This window comes from Leopardus geoffroyi, chromosome B3 (assembly GCF_018350155.1).
Source record: "Leopardus geoffroyi isolate Oge1 chromosome B3, O.geoffroyi_Oge1_pat1.0, whole genome shotgun sequence".
Classification (NCBI taxonomy): domain Eukaryota; kingdom Metazoa; phylum Chordata; class Mammalia; order Carnivora; family Felidae; genus Leopardus; species Leopardus geoffroyi.
In genome coordinates, this window is record NC_059337.1 from 69,550,026 (window position 1) to 69,565,000 (window position 14,975).

General features: G+C 37.1%; 2 protein-coding genes across 2 annotated transcripts in view; one reads left to right on the plus strand and one right to left on the minus strand.

Moving 5' to 3' along the window:
* The window catches only part of AVEN (apoptosis and caspase activation inhibitor), a 202,019-nt gene that overhangs the window by 113,479 nt on the left and 73,565 nt on the right, over positions 1 to 14,975 (minus strand). The window lies entirely within an intron of this gene.
* CHRM5 (cholinergic receptor muscarinic 5) overlaps positions 4,547 to 14,975 on the plus strand; it is a 95,882-nt gene continuing 85,453 nt past the window's right edge. The window contains exon 1 of the mRNA XM_045450804.1: positions 4,547 to 4,645. The gene's annotated coding sequence lies outside the window, so the exon portion shown is untranslated. The remainder of the gene's footprint in view (positions 4,646 to 14,975) is intronic.

A 14,975-nucleotide genomic window follows, 5' to 3' on the forward strand; every position in this document is an offset into this window, starting at 1 on the left:
GAATGAAAGAAAAAACCACCCCTTTATAAACTCTTAGCATGGAAGAAAAAAAGGAAACATTCATTCTATATTAAACTCAGTATCTTTTTCTCAAATAGTCAATTTGTAGGATCATCTGCCAGTCATCAGGTACCCCCGAATCTGCAGATCTCATTGTGGTAGAAGGTTGGTGATGCCAGAGCCACCACTCTTTCAGAATTCTGCTAGGAGTCTCACATCAAAGGGAAGAGCTCCATCATCTTTTTTTCTCAGTTTGGAATCTCTCTGGATTCTGGGCTCTGGAACCACCTTGCCTGGATTCATATCACAGTTCAACATCTTACTAGCTAAGTCAACTTAAGTTACTTAAGCTCTCCACGTCTCAGTTTCCTCCTTTATAAAACAAACAACAGTCTGCATCAAAGCTGTGAAAGTAGGTGCACTGAACATTCTAAGGACCTAGAGCACTGTCATGTACCCAGTAACGAACTAGGAAGTAGTTGTTAGTTTTTACAGGCTAGAATGATCTAGAATGACCCAGGTAAGCCAACAAAGACTTGATGTCTTTCACTAAAGCAACAAGAAAATATATGTATTCTAGAAAGAGCTTGCATGATTCTACAATACTCCCTTAAAGCACAACTTTTTTTCTTGGTTTATTAACTGAAAAATAATCACACTCAGTTGAGATTATGAATATTTAAACTGCCCTAAAAATAGGTAGTTGCTACAGAAGAAATCTTTAACCACAAATCCCACTCACTTAAGAACTGAAGAGCATAAAGAGGGGACTGTTTTTTCTTTTTCCTTATAAAAGCTGTTATAGTTTTGTGAAGGCTCAAGATCACCTATGACCACACTTCTAGGTGTGGACCAAACGTTCATGCAAGGAAGAATTTTGAGGAGGAAAATAATCATTAATCTTATTATACATAAAGTGTTTTAAAAATCTATAAAGCCTATGAAACTCCTAAGTTGTCTGGTCAACTTTATAACAGAAATGGGAGTTTAGATCAAATATGAGAATAAAGGCAGTTGCAAAATGGGAGATGGGAATTGAGACATCTGAACAACAACAACAAAACCTGTGCTTTATTATATGTATCAGAAAGAGCGTCAAGTTCATTTTTCTGAGACTTTCCCTCCTTCCCCTCATATGGGGGTGGGGGACAATGAGAGACAAGCCACCTGCCCAACTAACTACTTGACAAATTAGATCTCTGAATAATACTATTCACAGGAACAACTCCATGCTTTCGGAAAAAATGATTCACACAATGGCTGAGGTGCACCTATTTCTTTGGTTCGGAACTCTACAGGGTCACTGCCTGAGTCACTGTTTTCCTATTAATTCAGTTTATAGTTAGTGCACTGGGAAATAATGATTGGAAATAGAGTGAGGACTTATACCCAAAATATACTCCTAATCTATTAGTCTAGTTCCCTCTATAGCCACTCTGTCGCCAATTATACAGCGTTCTATAGTAAAAACTGCATATTTGCAAAATGCCACCTAATATTGGTATTGCATTATAAATGATCAAGGGGGGAAATTACAGAAATGGCTTAGGAAAAAGAAGCCTTTTTCCTTTAGTTTATTTGTATATAATGGTCATAGTAACTCTTTCACAAACTTTCAATAAAGCACATAGGTAGGTAATAAAACACGTACACTGCTTGTTCAGCAACATTTAAGTAAGGACAAAGCTTTCAAAGGGATTGTTTGAGAATATAAGAAAGTGTTACACAAAGCTACCAAACAATCATGTCATAACATGATATGCAGCAGGAGACAGAGCCTTTGGAGAGCAGTATTATTCCACAGAACTGGAAGCATGGTCCTCGATAGTGACTTTGAGCCTAGGTAGAAGTTCCATCCACGCCCATTCAATGGCTCCCCATATTTCACCTTCCCCATTCTCATTCATCTAGCCAATTTAAAAGATGGAGACAGAGGAAGAATGGGTGGGATCAGAGAGAAACAGAGAATCCGAATGAGAACCAATTTCGGTGGGGTACAGTGCCCCACACAGTTATTTCAGGAACTTATGTTACTACATTCCAGGAAAACGCAAGTAGACCGCCAAATGCTCTGCGTTTTCAAAAAGGAGCTGGGAGTTCCAGTCTTACAGGAAAATAAAAATTCATACTAAAGGAAAAACCTGATATTATGAGAAAAATTATAAAACAATTTATATAATTATGTATAATTATATAATATTAGAGTCACTGGTTCTCATCAACACAATGGCCCATTTGATTTTTACTTCTCTATTTTTAGATCTTCACAGAACTCTAAGTCACATTCAACTGTTGAAACTTGGTTTAATAATCAGTGGTTTGAAACTTGGGAGTATTTATTACAACAATGTTCTACTGTGTTTGATAAGGTAAATAGGCAAGATGGTCTTTTTCAGCAATTAAGTAGAACTGACCCTGGAATTTGATTGAATTTGCCCAGCCTAAAAGGTAGACTCAATAGCTTGGGGCAGAATTTTAGACCTCATACTCCAGAACAAATCATGAAAAACTTGCAGAGTAATGAACCTAACCAACAGCTAGTCATAACCACAGAAAATTACATTCCTTTTCAGCTATCATTACCGTGCATAATGTTAAGTGGGCAAGAGTTCAAGAAAATATTCTGGAGATATGTTCTCTTATCTAGATATTCCTATTATAAATGTGCATAGAAGACTGCTATAAAACTAAATTTTATTTCTTCGTTACATGTGATCTAAATTAGTGTTTAAAATTCTAATGCCTAACAACTAAATATAATATATGGACCCTGCCTAGATTCTAATTAAAAAAAAAAAAAAAAAAAAAAAACCTGATCAAGACACCATCTCTGAGACAGGAGAAATCTGAAATAGGCCGGATATCATATGACCCCAAAGAATTATTAACAATTAACCTCATTATTAACTACTGTTGATTATAATTACTATTAGGTGTGACAACGGAACAGTGGTTATGTGAGGTGTCCATACATGCTAATGTATGTAAGGATGGAATGAGATTTGCTTTAAAATGTTTCAACTAAGAAAAAAAAGTTAAACGAAGCTAACATGGCAAGAACTTGGTAATCGTTGAATCCAGGTAATGGGTTGATGGAAGTTCATACATTATTTTTTCACAGTTTTGTGTAAGGTGAAGTTTTTAATAATTTTAAAAAAACATTTAAAAAGCATTTATTGTCCCGAAACACCCCTGAAAGGGCTCTATGAAAAGGTAGGAAAAGGAAAAAAAATCCTGTTTTATTTAAAAAATGAAGTACAAAAATTATAAAACTGACACTCTTTAGATCTATTCTTTTATACAGCTCCTCAGAATTCCATATAATATTTTTAAATAAACACCCTGCTAAAATTTTATACTAAGTGATGACTCATAATGTTCTATTCCAAAGCAACAAAATGCATGTGCCCAAAAGACATGTAAAAACAGGTGTGCCTTTTCACAAAAAAGCAGCCTTTTCCCTGCTACAAATTTTTAAAACTCACAATATATTTTTCTATCCCATGGGATTTTTTAAAATTATGTTCCTTCTTTAGGGAAAACTAGATTATGAGAAAACAACTCAGCGGAATTTCTGCAAATAATGCAAAGGTAAAATGCAGAGTGTTTTCTTCCAGCCAAAAGGATGAACAGGAGGAAAACAATGAACATTTTCACCAGCATTTTGGAACCTTATTCCAGCTTCCTCTTTGCTCAGCTCTTTTTTTCCTCCCCAAATTCGTCACTTAACTGCCTGTCAAAACAACTCTTGCCCATTCTACCTGATCACATTCCAGAGCTGCAGCTCTTCCTGGATTCTCTTCACAATGACAGGCTGCTCAGAGAGCACCTGTCAAACTGAATATGATCATCGGCTCCTTCCTCTTTTCCTTTCAGGGCATACTGCTGTCCATCAGGAGAAGTAATTAATGGGTTTATTATGTATGAAAGCGTCATCCCATCAGTTTGCTGTCTCGTTTGAATAGCTCCTATCAGCTCTTCATTCATGCCAAGTATGCTCACTGTCCGGAGGGATGATAAAGCCATACCTTCTTTGGATTTTCCCCTCGCTATTCACGAAACAGTGTCCCAGAACTATGTGTTGCAGAGGCACAAGGAAGACAGAAGAGACCCCCTTATCCTCTACAAAAAGGAAGCCAGTGGACTGAAAAGTTGGTAAAGGGGAACACAAGGAAAGCAAGACAGTGCAAGAGAAGATCCGAGAGAGATCCAGTCCAAGTGATTTTTTTAAAGCAACTTGATCCGGGGGCACGTGTAATGCTGAAATATGGACAGCAGAACTTTTCCAGAAGGTAAAAACATCTATACAAGGACCCTGGATTTTTCACTGCTGAAACATTCAATGAATTTTTAATAAGTTCTGAACGCTCAAGTTGTCTGTGGTCAGATCAACTGCTGTTACCGGATAAAGAAAGGCAAAACTCACCCCCTTTCTCTATAATCCTATTCAAGTGGAATCTTCATCTATTGCGTGCTGCCCTAATGCTACAGGATTACCAGGAATACAGACAGACAGACACTGCATGAAATAAAACACAGTGGTGAACGAAAACACGCAAGCCAAGTAGAGAAGGCATTTCAGGTACCGAAGCTTACTCTTTCCAGCCAGAATTAGATTATTGGGCTTCACACACACCACTGCCAGGTAAGATCTAATTTTATAACATTACTTTCTATCCTGACTACTGAAACTGAACCTGCTGAATGCTGTGCACGAGCCACTAGATTTGAATTTCATGCGACCTTCCCTTAAGCTTTATGCAGATTTAAGCCTTGTGAGGTAAACACTTGCTTTTACTTATGCTGCATAAACTACTCATTCGTAACTAGATAAAAACATCCCCAAAATCTCATTCATTTTTCATTGGATATGTCCCATCTTTGTCTTCATTTTTAAAATCCCAATTTTGTTTTATTTAATAGCTTGAAAAACATGCATGAAGAGAACCCTGAATGGGGCACCGAGAGCCATTCACAGATGCTATATACCAAACATATTCAAATGAAATTTGATTCCCAGGGCACTTGGTAAAACAAAAATTAACGCATTTTTAATATTTCTATTAATGCAAAAGAAGAAAGCTCAAGAACTGATTTTTATCATTACAAAAAAAAAAAGCTGTGATGTCACTCTCATTCACACTCAAGAAAAACAATCTCTAGCAAACTAAAAGGCAGCACCACAGTAGAATGATATTCATACCCTAACAGTAACAGTACTGGGTATATTTGTGTTAACAGACTAAATAAGGACATTTTTCTGATTTAACAACAGAACAAAAAGATGTCTGGTGTCTTAGTACCACAAAAGCTCTACCTCAGATCAATGGTCCAAATAGCAAAATGTGAAGAACTATCGGAGCCAAAGAATTTTAAAAGGTCCAAGTGCCTTTTAGAAATTCCCTAGAAATCACTCCACAATGAGACTTCTAGAGAGACTATCTTATATATATATATATATATATATATATATATTTTTTTTTTTTTTTAAACACACACACACACACACACACACACACACAAAACAGGACAGTCAGAATTTTAATTCCCTACATAGATTTTTAGGCAAAATTCAACTATATTGGTTTGCATATAAATTCAATAGGAAAAGTTCACAGCTTAATCTTTTCATAAAGAAACCCTAAAATAAATAATACAGTTCTATTATCTTAGAAGACAAGAGATAAGGGAAACAATAAAAGCAAGTCACACCTAACAATAGAAATGATCTGATGATACAAGGAAAGTTATCAGAGGTAATTATGCAGTACTTGCCAAAAAAAATTTTTTTAAGTCAAATTTGAATTTCTCTTCCATTTCACTAAATTCTTTCCTTTTTTTCAGAGCTTTAATTAGTAGAGTGAATTACATGATACTTTCACTCTTTTCAAAACAGTCTTTAAAGAACCTTAAGTATCATCATTTGCATCTGAAGTCATTACAGAAATTTACTTATCATTTTCTAGTACCAAAGGAAAGCAGCAACTTACGTACAAGCAGTCGTGGTATAATGCACCAATTTATCTCAGAGAAAAATCTTTATTTTAGAAATTTCAAATGACTTCCTTTGTATACCAGCCCTAACTAAAAGTATTGTTTTTTACCTACATCCAGACTTACCTGAATCCTTAAGGATTCTTTGCATCTTTTTTCTCCTTATTATAATATCCTATTTTGCAAACTGACATGCTTTGAAAATATGCCTACCTTTTGTAAATGAAAAATATCATTAGTTCAACTCATAAATAAGGTTTTGGGGGGTTTTTAATTAACTTGGGCAAAACATAAGATAAACACTATTATGCTCAAACAATTTGCTTCCAATAAACAGAACTGAATGGGACATAAAATTATTCTTGTGAAGTTTCCTAGATTTTATTTACTCATTATTGATGTACACCAGTTCAGGGACTTTTTGCTTCCATGACTTTGATGATGGTGATGGGTGAACAGACATGACCCTCGTCCTCTGTAGCCCTTGTAAGCATCTGTCCCAATTTCTCTTCATTTTCTTTCCCATCTAAATCAAGGGGTTTTTTTCTCCATAATGATTCATTCTGAATAATAATTACTGAGGTTTAAATAACAGCTTTCAAAAAAAATCTATAGCAATTTGGAATAATCTACATTTTCCTCTTCATTTTAGTGAAAAAGTGAATAAAAAACATTAACTACCTTTTAACACATCATTTGTAACACTGAAAATTGCTTCCACTTCAGTGTCTCATGAGTACAGATGGACAAGGAATTTTATGTTAGTACCTGAAGATTTGGTTTATTTATGGGAGTTTTTCCCTTGTGTTGATACATTTAAGACCTTAAAGAGATTTTGAACATTCTTGGGAAGTATTCAGTGGTTGCCTACTTGCGTCTGTGTAATTCAGAATGTATTTTATGTCCACGTATTATATAAAAGTATCATAAAAGTAATATGATTATGTAATATTGGATTCTTTCATAGAAATGAAGCAAATATTCTGGCTACCATATCCTTACAATGATATATACCACCATACCCATAGATTCTGCTCATTTCAAATCATCCAAAAGTTATAAACTTTTTGCTTAAACCATGAGAAAATAAAAGTAGGTACATATGTCAAAATAAAGTATATCCATTTAGTGCCTTGATTGGCTTTTTTTAGACTGGTATGTCATTTTTGCCTGAAACAATAAGCAATATAATTTTGCATCTGAAATTAGAAACATACTTAAAATTCATTTTCACGTGTCAACATCTAACTCAAAGGGTCTGGCACTACATAACATTTTTTAAACTCCATAAAAAGGTATTTACAGATACCTGCATTATTATAACTCCCAAATTTTTACTTAGAATTTTTGAAAGAATTTCTCTCATTCCAGTATAATGGTAAGTTTTTCAAGCTTAAGGCAAAAGGATAATTCAACTAGCCAGTATATTTGCTCCTCATTGTGGTTAATTTTATGAAATGACCAAATTTGAATAAGGATGATGGTTCATCATGGAGATTCATCTCCTCTCCAGCTTCTTCCTGCTGAGAGAGAATAATCTTTGGTTTGTGACATCACAGTCTGTAGCTGGAGAAGTGGCTGTGATATCAAACAGAAGATTATATCCTTTCAGTGTGAACTAGCTGCAAAAGAGACACGAGCAGTGTCATTTCAAGTCATGTCACAGAGACACTAAAGAGACGCACGACAGGAACTGAATGAGAGAAGGATGCTTTCGTTGCATTTGTCACTTGTACAGCATCAACTATTAAAGATAAAAGCGCCATTTCACAGTTTACTTCATTAATAATTTAAAAGAGGGAGTAAACACCGTGTTAATAAAACTCACAGATGACAAAACGGAAGGAAGGAAAGTACCAGTCAACAGTCAGACAATAATGGAAAAAGAACATAGAGGAATTGGTGCAAAATTTCACCCTGGTCCCAAGAGAAATACTGATACTACTCAGGAAATTGAGAACATTATCAATACTCCCAAAATAGGAATGAATTTCTCCAAATGAGAAAGGGACTCCTAAATTATACAGTGACCCCATGACTTAAATTAATGAGTGTATAGCATATGAACTAACATGATAACATGGGGGTTCCTTAAGAACATTAATTAAGAAAATATTAACTCGGGGCGCCTGGGGGGCTCAGTCAGTTGAGCATCCGACTTCAGCTCAGGTCACAATCTCACACTCCGTGAGTTCAAGCCCCACGTCGGGCTCTGTGCTGACAGCTCAGAGCCTGGAGCCCGCTTCGGATTCTGTGTCTCCCTCTCTCTCTGCCCCTCCCCTGCTCATGCTCTCTCTCTGTCTCAAAAATCAATAAAAACATTCTAAAAATTTTTTTTAAAAGAAAATATTAACTCATAAAATAAAAGGAATATCTCTTTAATAAGGAGAATGACTGTGTTCTATCAAAGTCGTCACCAAAAATTTGCAAAAATAAGTTGGGAGTTAGGGTTCAACAAAGAAGAAACATGAGAGCTCCTCTTACAAACACACACACATATACAGACCATCTCTCCTGTATCTCTTAGGCAGCTCTAGCTGCAAAAGACAAAGCACAACTCACTGAACACATGTAGTTTATCCTTTGATGAGTTGCAATAGCCCTGGTGCAAAATATCAGTCACGTGTGTCTTAGACTCCTAGATTCAGAGCCTATATAAAGATTCTATGTTAAAAATAATAAGAACTCCATAAATAATTACAAGCCAAACTGACATTTGTTACCTACGGCTACAGTTTGCTTGAAACAATGGTGTATTCAAGAATTATTAAAGCATTTATCCAGTTCTATATACTGGCTAATTACTACCAGTTTATTATCAACAGTTGTTTGACGATCCTGCCATCCTCCATGTTTCACATGGCACTGGAGACATTAGCAAAATAATTCAAGAATCCAGATCAATCAAAAAACATTACTTTTATAAACCTCATAGTTTGAGGTTACACTGTTGTCATCAGAATACACCAGGCCTTCCAGTTTATTGTTTATCACTATATACAGGTTGCATTAAATAATGTGCTTTGAGTAGTAAAAGTCAGCTTCCAGTTCAATTATTCCAATAAAGACGTTTAGCGGTCTACAGAATCTTCTTGGTGCAACAGCCCAAATATGCTGGTTGGTGCAAAATCTCCATCTATCAGGCTTAGAACATAACATGGTTCTAGTCCAAGCCTTCATCCACTACAGGTCTTCCTTCATCTGTGCCATAAGGACACAGTCCTCTGCATGCACTAATTGTAGGTAACCTGTGGTAATACCTACAGAAGAGCTGTCCAGGAACTTCCACAGCACTTCCGGTAACACCTCTTGTACAATACCCTGTTACATTGCATTGAAAATCTATATAGGGGCGCGTGGGTGGCTCAGTTGATTAGGTGTCTGACTTCAGCTCAGGTCATGATCTCACAGTGTGCGAGTTCGAGCCCCGCATCAGGCTCTGTGCTGACAGCTCAGAGCCTGGAGCCTGCTTCAGATTCTGTGTCTCGCTCTCGCCCTGCCCTCCCCCACTCGTGCTCTGTCTCTGTCTCTGTCTCTGTCTCTCTCTCTCTCTCTCTCTCAAAAATAAAGAAACATTTTTTTTAAATCTATGTATATATTTATCTTGCCTACTAAGTCTGCACCCTCCTGGGTGACGACCTCAGGAATGAGGACCACATCTCATACATTTCATTATTCCCAAGGAAAGCACAGAACTCGTTACTCAATAGCTTTGTTAAATGAATGTGAAAATGTACCTTAATACATCCTCAAGTATAATTTCACCAAAAAGGGGGATGAATGATGATTCTAAAATATACCCCAGCTTCACTGGTAATGAGAAAATAGGACAAATACAGAAAAGTTTCCATGTTGGGAACATTTTGGAGCAGTGATACTGAAATAATAGCTACAAACAGATCTGGTCTGTTAAGTATACTATATGAGACCATGAGGTGTAAAAATACAGGATTGTGAATTTATCCCCTATACTTTTTCTGGGAAATTAAATTTGCCATACCATGCTATGATCTAGAACTTCATCAATTGTTCAAAAGGATCTAAATTGGCCTTGCTATCAAAAAGTGATTACAGAAGAATCTGGATAAGCACTTTGCAAGAGAAATTGAAGAGATACAGTCAGTTTCCTGATTCATTCAAAGATGAGAGTGGAGGAAGTGACATACTTAAATATCTTTCGTCTATTTTACGTTCTCTGGGCATGAGGAATAAATCTATACAAGTATCTAAGTCAAATTTCCTTCAAGTTTGAGAGCCATGGTATCATCATGATTGATCTGTTAAATCTATGTCAACAATGGTGATCTCTTCCAAAGCATGCTGCACATTATCCTCTATGACAGAAATCAAATTAAGAAGGTATTCAGGTAGGCCAGCATTGTTCTAGAATTCATCACCATGCGTGTTGGGGTGGAATCAGCTCCAGTCTCTAGAAATGCTCAGGGCATGTGGACGAACGCCTTTATTACATCCAGTTTGATGTTGGGTACACAACTCAAGATATTTTTGAGCTTTGACATCCCATCATTTTCTTTAGCAGTGTTACATTGTTTCAAGCAAGATCTTAGATAAAACATCAAGACATAAAGCACATAAAAAGCAAGACCTAGAGCATGTAAAAACCTCGTCGGGTCCAGATAGAAAGCACGGAGCCCTGCTAGCTGAAAGACCCCTTCTCATCCCATGTCTCCTATACTCTCCTCTCCCCACACTTGTTAGAGCAGCTCCTGAGGTATATTTGTTGTAATTGTTCTGCCATCTAGAGGATCTTCAAAGGTATTCTCCAATTTAACACATGTATTTGATTCCATACAGACATTGCCCAATACTCTAAAACTCCTCATTTGAGTTATGTCAAGCAATAGCTTTTTCTAGCCCAAGTGGGCACAGGTTGCAAAACATTGCTGCTTAGACATGCAGAATGCTACTCAATCATTCTGTTGTCTCAACAATGATCAAGCAACCAAGACCTAGGATTCAAATAAATTACAAGTAGATAAACAAGGATTAAACATCATCTATAATTTGGGGCACCTGGCTGGCTCAGCCGGCATAGTATATGACTCTTGATCTCAGGGTCGTGAGTTTCACACCCCCCCCCCCCGCAATGGGCATAAAGTTTATTTAAAAAATTAATTAAATAAATGAAAAAGAAAAAATGCATTCTCCCATTCTTTGTAAAATAAATAAACATCTATAATTTGGGTTAAGATATCCCAGAAACAACTAAAATTAACAAAATCTCAGAAAATTATATCATTTGCAGTCAAGAAGTAAGGCATGGAAATGAAACAATGAGAATGTGTCATAATAGGAATCACAATTCAGTGTGAGAAATCAACAGACTTTAATTGTTGGAAATACCAAGAGGCCCCCTTCATAATATTCTTTCACCTATAACATTGTGCTAAACATCTTAATTTCCTTTAGTTAAATTCCAGGTTTTGGGCTCTTGTAATTTACTTGACTTTGAGAGTGAGACAGAGCTCAAGTATTTAAACTAGAAACCATGTATAACTAAATGTTATGTCTAACAGGGTATATTGGATAAAGCAACCTTTCCTTTTCGAGAGGAAATATTTTCCATCCCCCAAAAAACATGCAATTATGGTGACCCACCGGTTATGTTATTGGTTTCTATTCATTGATCATCTCCAAAACTATTTCTTATTTACTAAGGAATTCTGTAACTATTATTCCAAAATCTCAAATGACTCTTATTCTGAAGCCAATCTCCCAGGTGAGCAATGTCTCTTTTCCCCCTAAAATGCTTTAAAATATTTTGAAATATATTCTTGAGATTCTATTTATTTTAAAATATTTCATTATTGGGGCGCCTGGGTGGCGCAGTCGGTTAAACGTCCGACTTCAGCCAGGTCACGATCTCGCGGTCTGGGAGTTCGAGCCCCGCGTCAGGCTCTGGGCTGATGGCTCAGAGCCTGGAGCCTGTTTCCAATTCTGTGTCTCCCTCTTTCTCTGCCCCGTTCATGCTCTGTCTCTCTCTGTCCCAAAAATAAATAAACGTTGAAAAAAAATTTTAATTTAAAATATTTCATTATGAATTATTTCAAAAAGTTGACCAATAACCATGTACTTACCACCTAGTTTTAACAAATATCAGTTTTTGCCATTTTTGCATCAGATTATTTTTATGGTTCCTCTATAAAAAAAGAAGAAAAGCTCCAGTAGAAAATACAACCTTACAACTTTATGCTTTTAGATACCTATGTCAGGAGCCAGTTATCATTTATACATCTTTATTAAGATTTTTAAGTCAGGAGAGGGGACTTTTGTAGCCATAATTATACAACCATCTTCCTGATAAAAATTTTACATTAGTGTAAATACCAAGACAGAGACAAAGACATTTTTTTTGAAATATGTACCCTTCCTACCTCAGATACCCAGCCAAACTTTTGAAGCATATGTCCTAGAGGATAGACCCATAGACTGATTTCTTTTTCCATATCCTCCCCAACCCCTCTCTGTGCCAGGTTCCTGTGGTGTAGTGACATCCTGGATAGAAGTAAAATTATCAATATTACATGGTTCCTTGAGAAGGAAACCAGTTCTCACCAGTGATTTCTTGTGTTGCAAAGACCTACCTAAACTCACAAAGACACAAACTGTTTATAGCGAGGTTAACATCTTGTAAAAAGTAAATAAATAAATAAAAATGTATTTTTGGCTCAAGTTGGTAGCAAAGAGCTAAGAAGGTTGAAAATGTGCATCTCCTCACTCTAAGGACAGCCAGAAAAATTCACCCGCTCTCCTTTTTAGAAACAAAAATCAACAAAAAACACAATAATAACTCCATACAAAGGGAACCCACAGGCTGGACTCCTTACAGTGAAGACAGGGAAGCAGTGCCTTCAGGATAAGCATTGAGAACGAGCTCCAACAGGCTCACTTTCAAAGAGACTGTTGCTCACATACCGCTACCACAGAAAGATCATCTGAGTGACATTTCAACAAATGCTGAAGATGCAACAGATTCCAATAAACCCCCCCCCTCCTCATCACCTCTTCCTACTCTCCCCTTATCTTTGTTTATAAGCAAATAAACCACTGCATATCACAATAAATTCCAACTTCACGTTCTTTCATTCAGGAGGATGTGACTGAAGACTGACAGGCTGCTGTAGCCCAACCCAGTGGCCTCGCGGAGCACAATTCCTGTGTGCTCTCCCTCCTCAAGGATGTTTTGAGAGAAACAAAGGTCCAGGCATATTTTCCTTCTCGTTACCTCTCTAGATCTAGGTCTGTGAAATTCTCACCACTGAAACTCTTCAACTATTTCTACAAATGGAGAATCACAGGTTCTCTATTATACTCTAAGTTTCCAATAATACGATCTTGGGGTAACCTAGTCCTCCCTGTTAAAGTAGCCAGGCTTAAATTAGAAAGATAATTTCAAAAGTCACCACTCCTATTTAAGGCTATAAACAAACTGATCCAGAAAAACCTAGGGATCAGAGTTAAGATGAGAGAAGGAAATTTTTCTGGAGGCAGAGACCCAATGCAGACTGGCCATGCCAAATAAAGTGGTATATACGTATTAATAGTATTTCCTAAACACCCCCTGAACAAGTTGTGGTACTAGACTATGGCAGATCCTTTGTAGACAGAGGAGGTATCTAGAGGCATTTAAAAGAAAAGGAAAACATGGGGCACCTGGGTGGCTCAGTCGGGTGGGCGTCCGACTTCAGCTCAGGTCATCATCAGCAGTTCGTGAGTTGGAGCCCCCCGTCAGGCTCTGTGGTGACCGCTCAGAGCTGGGAGCCTGCTTCAGATTCTGTGTCTCCCTCTCTCTCTGCTTGTCCCCCATTCATGCTCTGTCTCTCTCAAAAATAAATGTTAAAAAAACTTTTAAAAGAAAAATCTATTTTAATATTGGAAACAAAAATACTGAAGTGAAAATTAAATTATACTGATTGGTTCCTACAGTGTCTGAGAAAAACAGCAATCAGCCTGTTTTTTTTTTTCCTTTCCCATGGGTCCTACACTCAAGAAACATTAGAAGGATTTAAATCACAAACAGAAAACCCAGTGGAGTAATATTCACTTTTACCCTCAAGTCCCAAATCCCAACTCTATCAAGAGCAAATGAGGAGGAAGAGGAAGAAAGAAGAGGAAGAAAGGAGAAGGAGGAGGAGGAGGAGAGAGAAATGTCCATGTCAGGCCACAGTAGGGAGTAAGGGTAGCAGAACAAGATGGGCCAAAAAGCAGATGATAGGTGGGAACTTTTGGCTTATGCAACCCTCCAGGTTTTTCATCCTACATGAACCTGTTTAGGAAGATCTGTATACTAGAGAATATCCACAATTTTTAACTCTGAAAAAGTCACTTCTACTTCCACTCTACATACCACTCTGATTAAAGTTTGCCCCAAAGGACACAACACCGAGGGAATCAACTCTTCAATCCCCTTCGGGAATAAAAACTGAATTCAGTGGATGACCCAAGCACTACACTATCTGTGAACATATGGAAAAGATACTTATCTGAGCAATTCATCTCCAAGTACCTACAGCCTTAGGTTAAAACCCAATCTATACAAGCCTCAGCTTTCCCATCGTCAAAGTGAAAGATTTGGACCAAATACTATGTAAGATTGTTTTCACAGTGTGCATTATACACTGTGTTCTGAAGAATGAGGGAAAAAGACACTTCCCTCAACTAACTTCACTCAGCTAACAGTAATTTGGCACCCTAGGGAATCTTGCCTGACACCATAGCAAACTATGATGGCTCATAGCAACCAGGCACAGTAGAGAGAAGGCACAAGCTTATCAAACATGTAGATATGTGATTTAAAGTGACTTCAAGAGCAGCACATTCTTATTTAGAAATGATACTGTATAGCTGACAGACAGGCACACTCCTACCCAGAAGGGATTTAATAATACCTTTTTGTTAGCAACCTCCCCTTCAAGTACCAGTGCACTGGGAATGCTGTGGCTTGACAAGACCTTACCAAG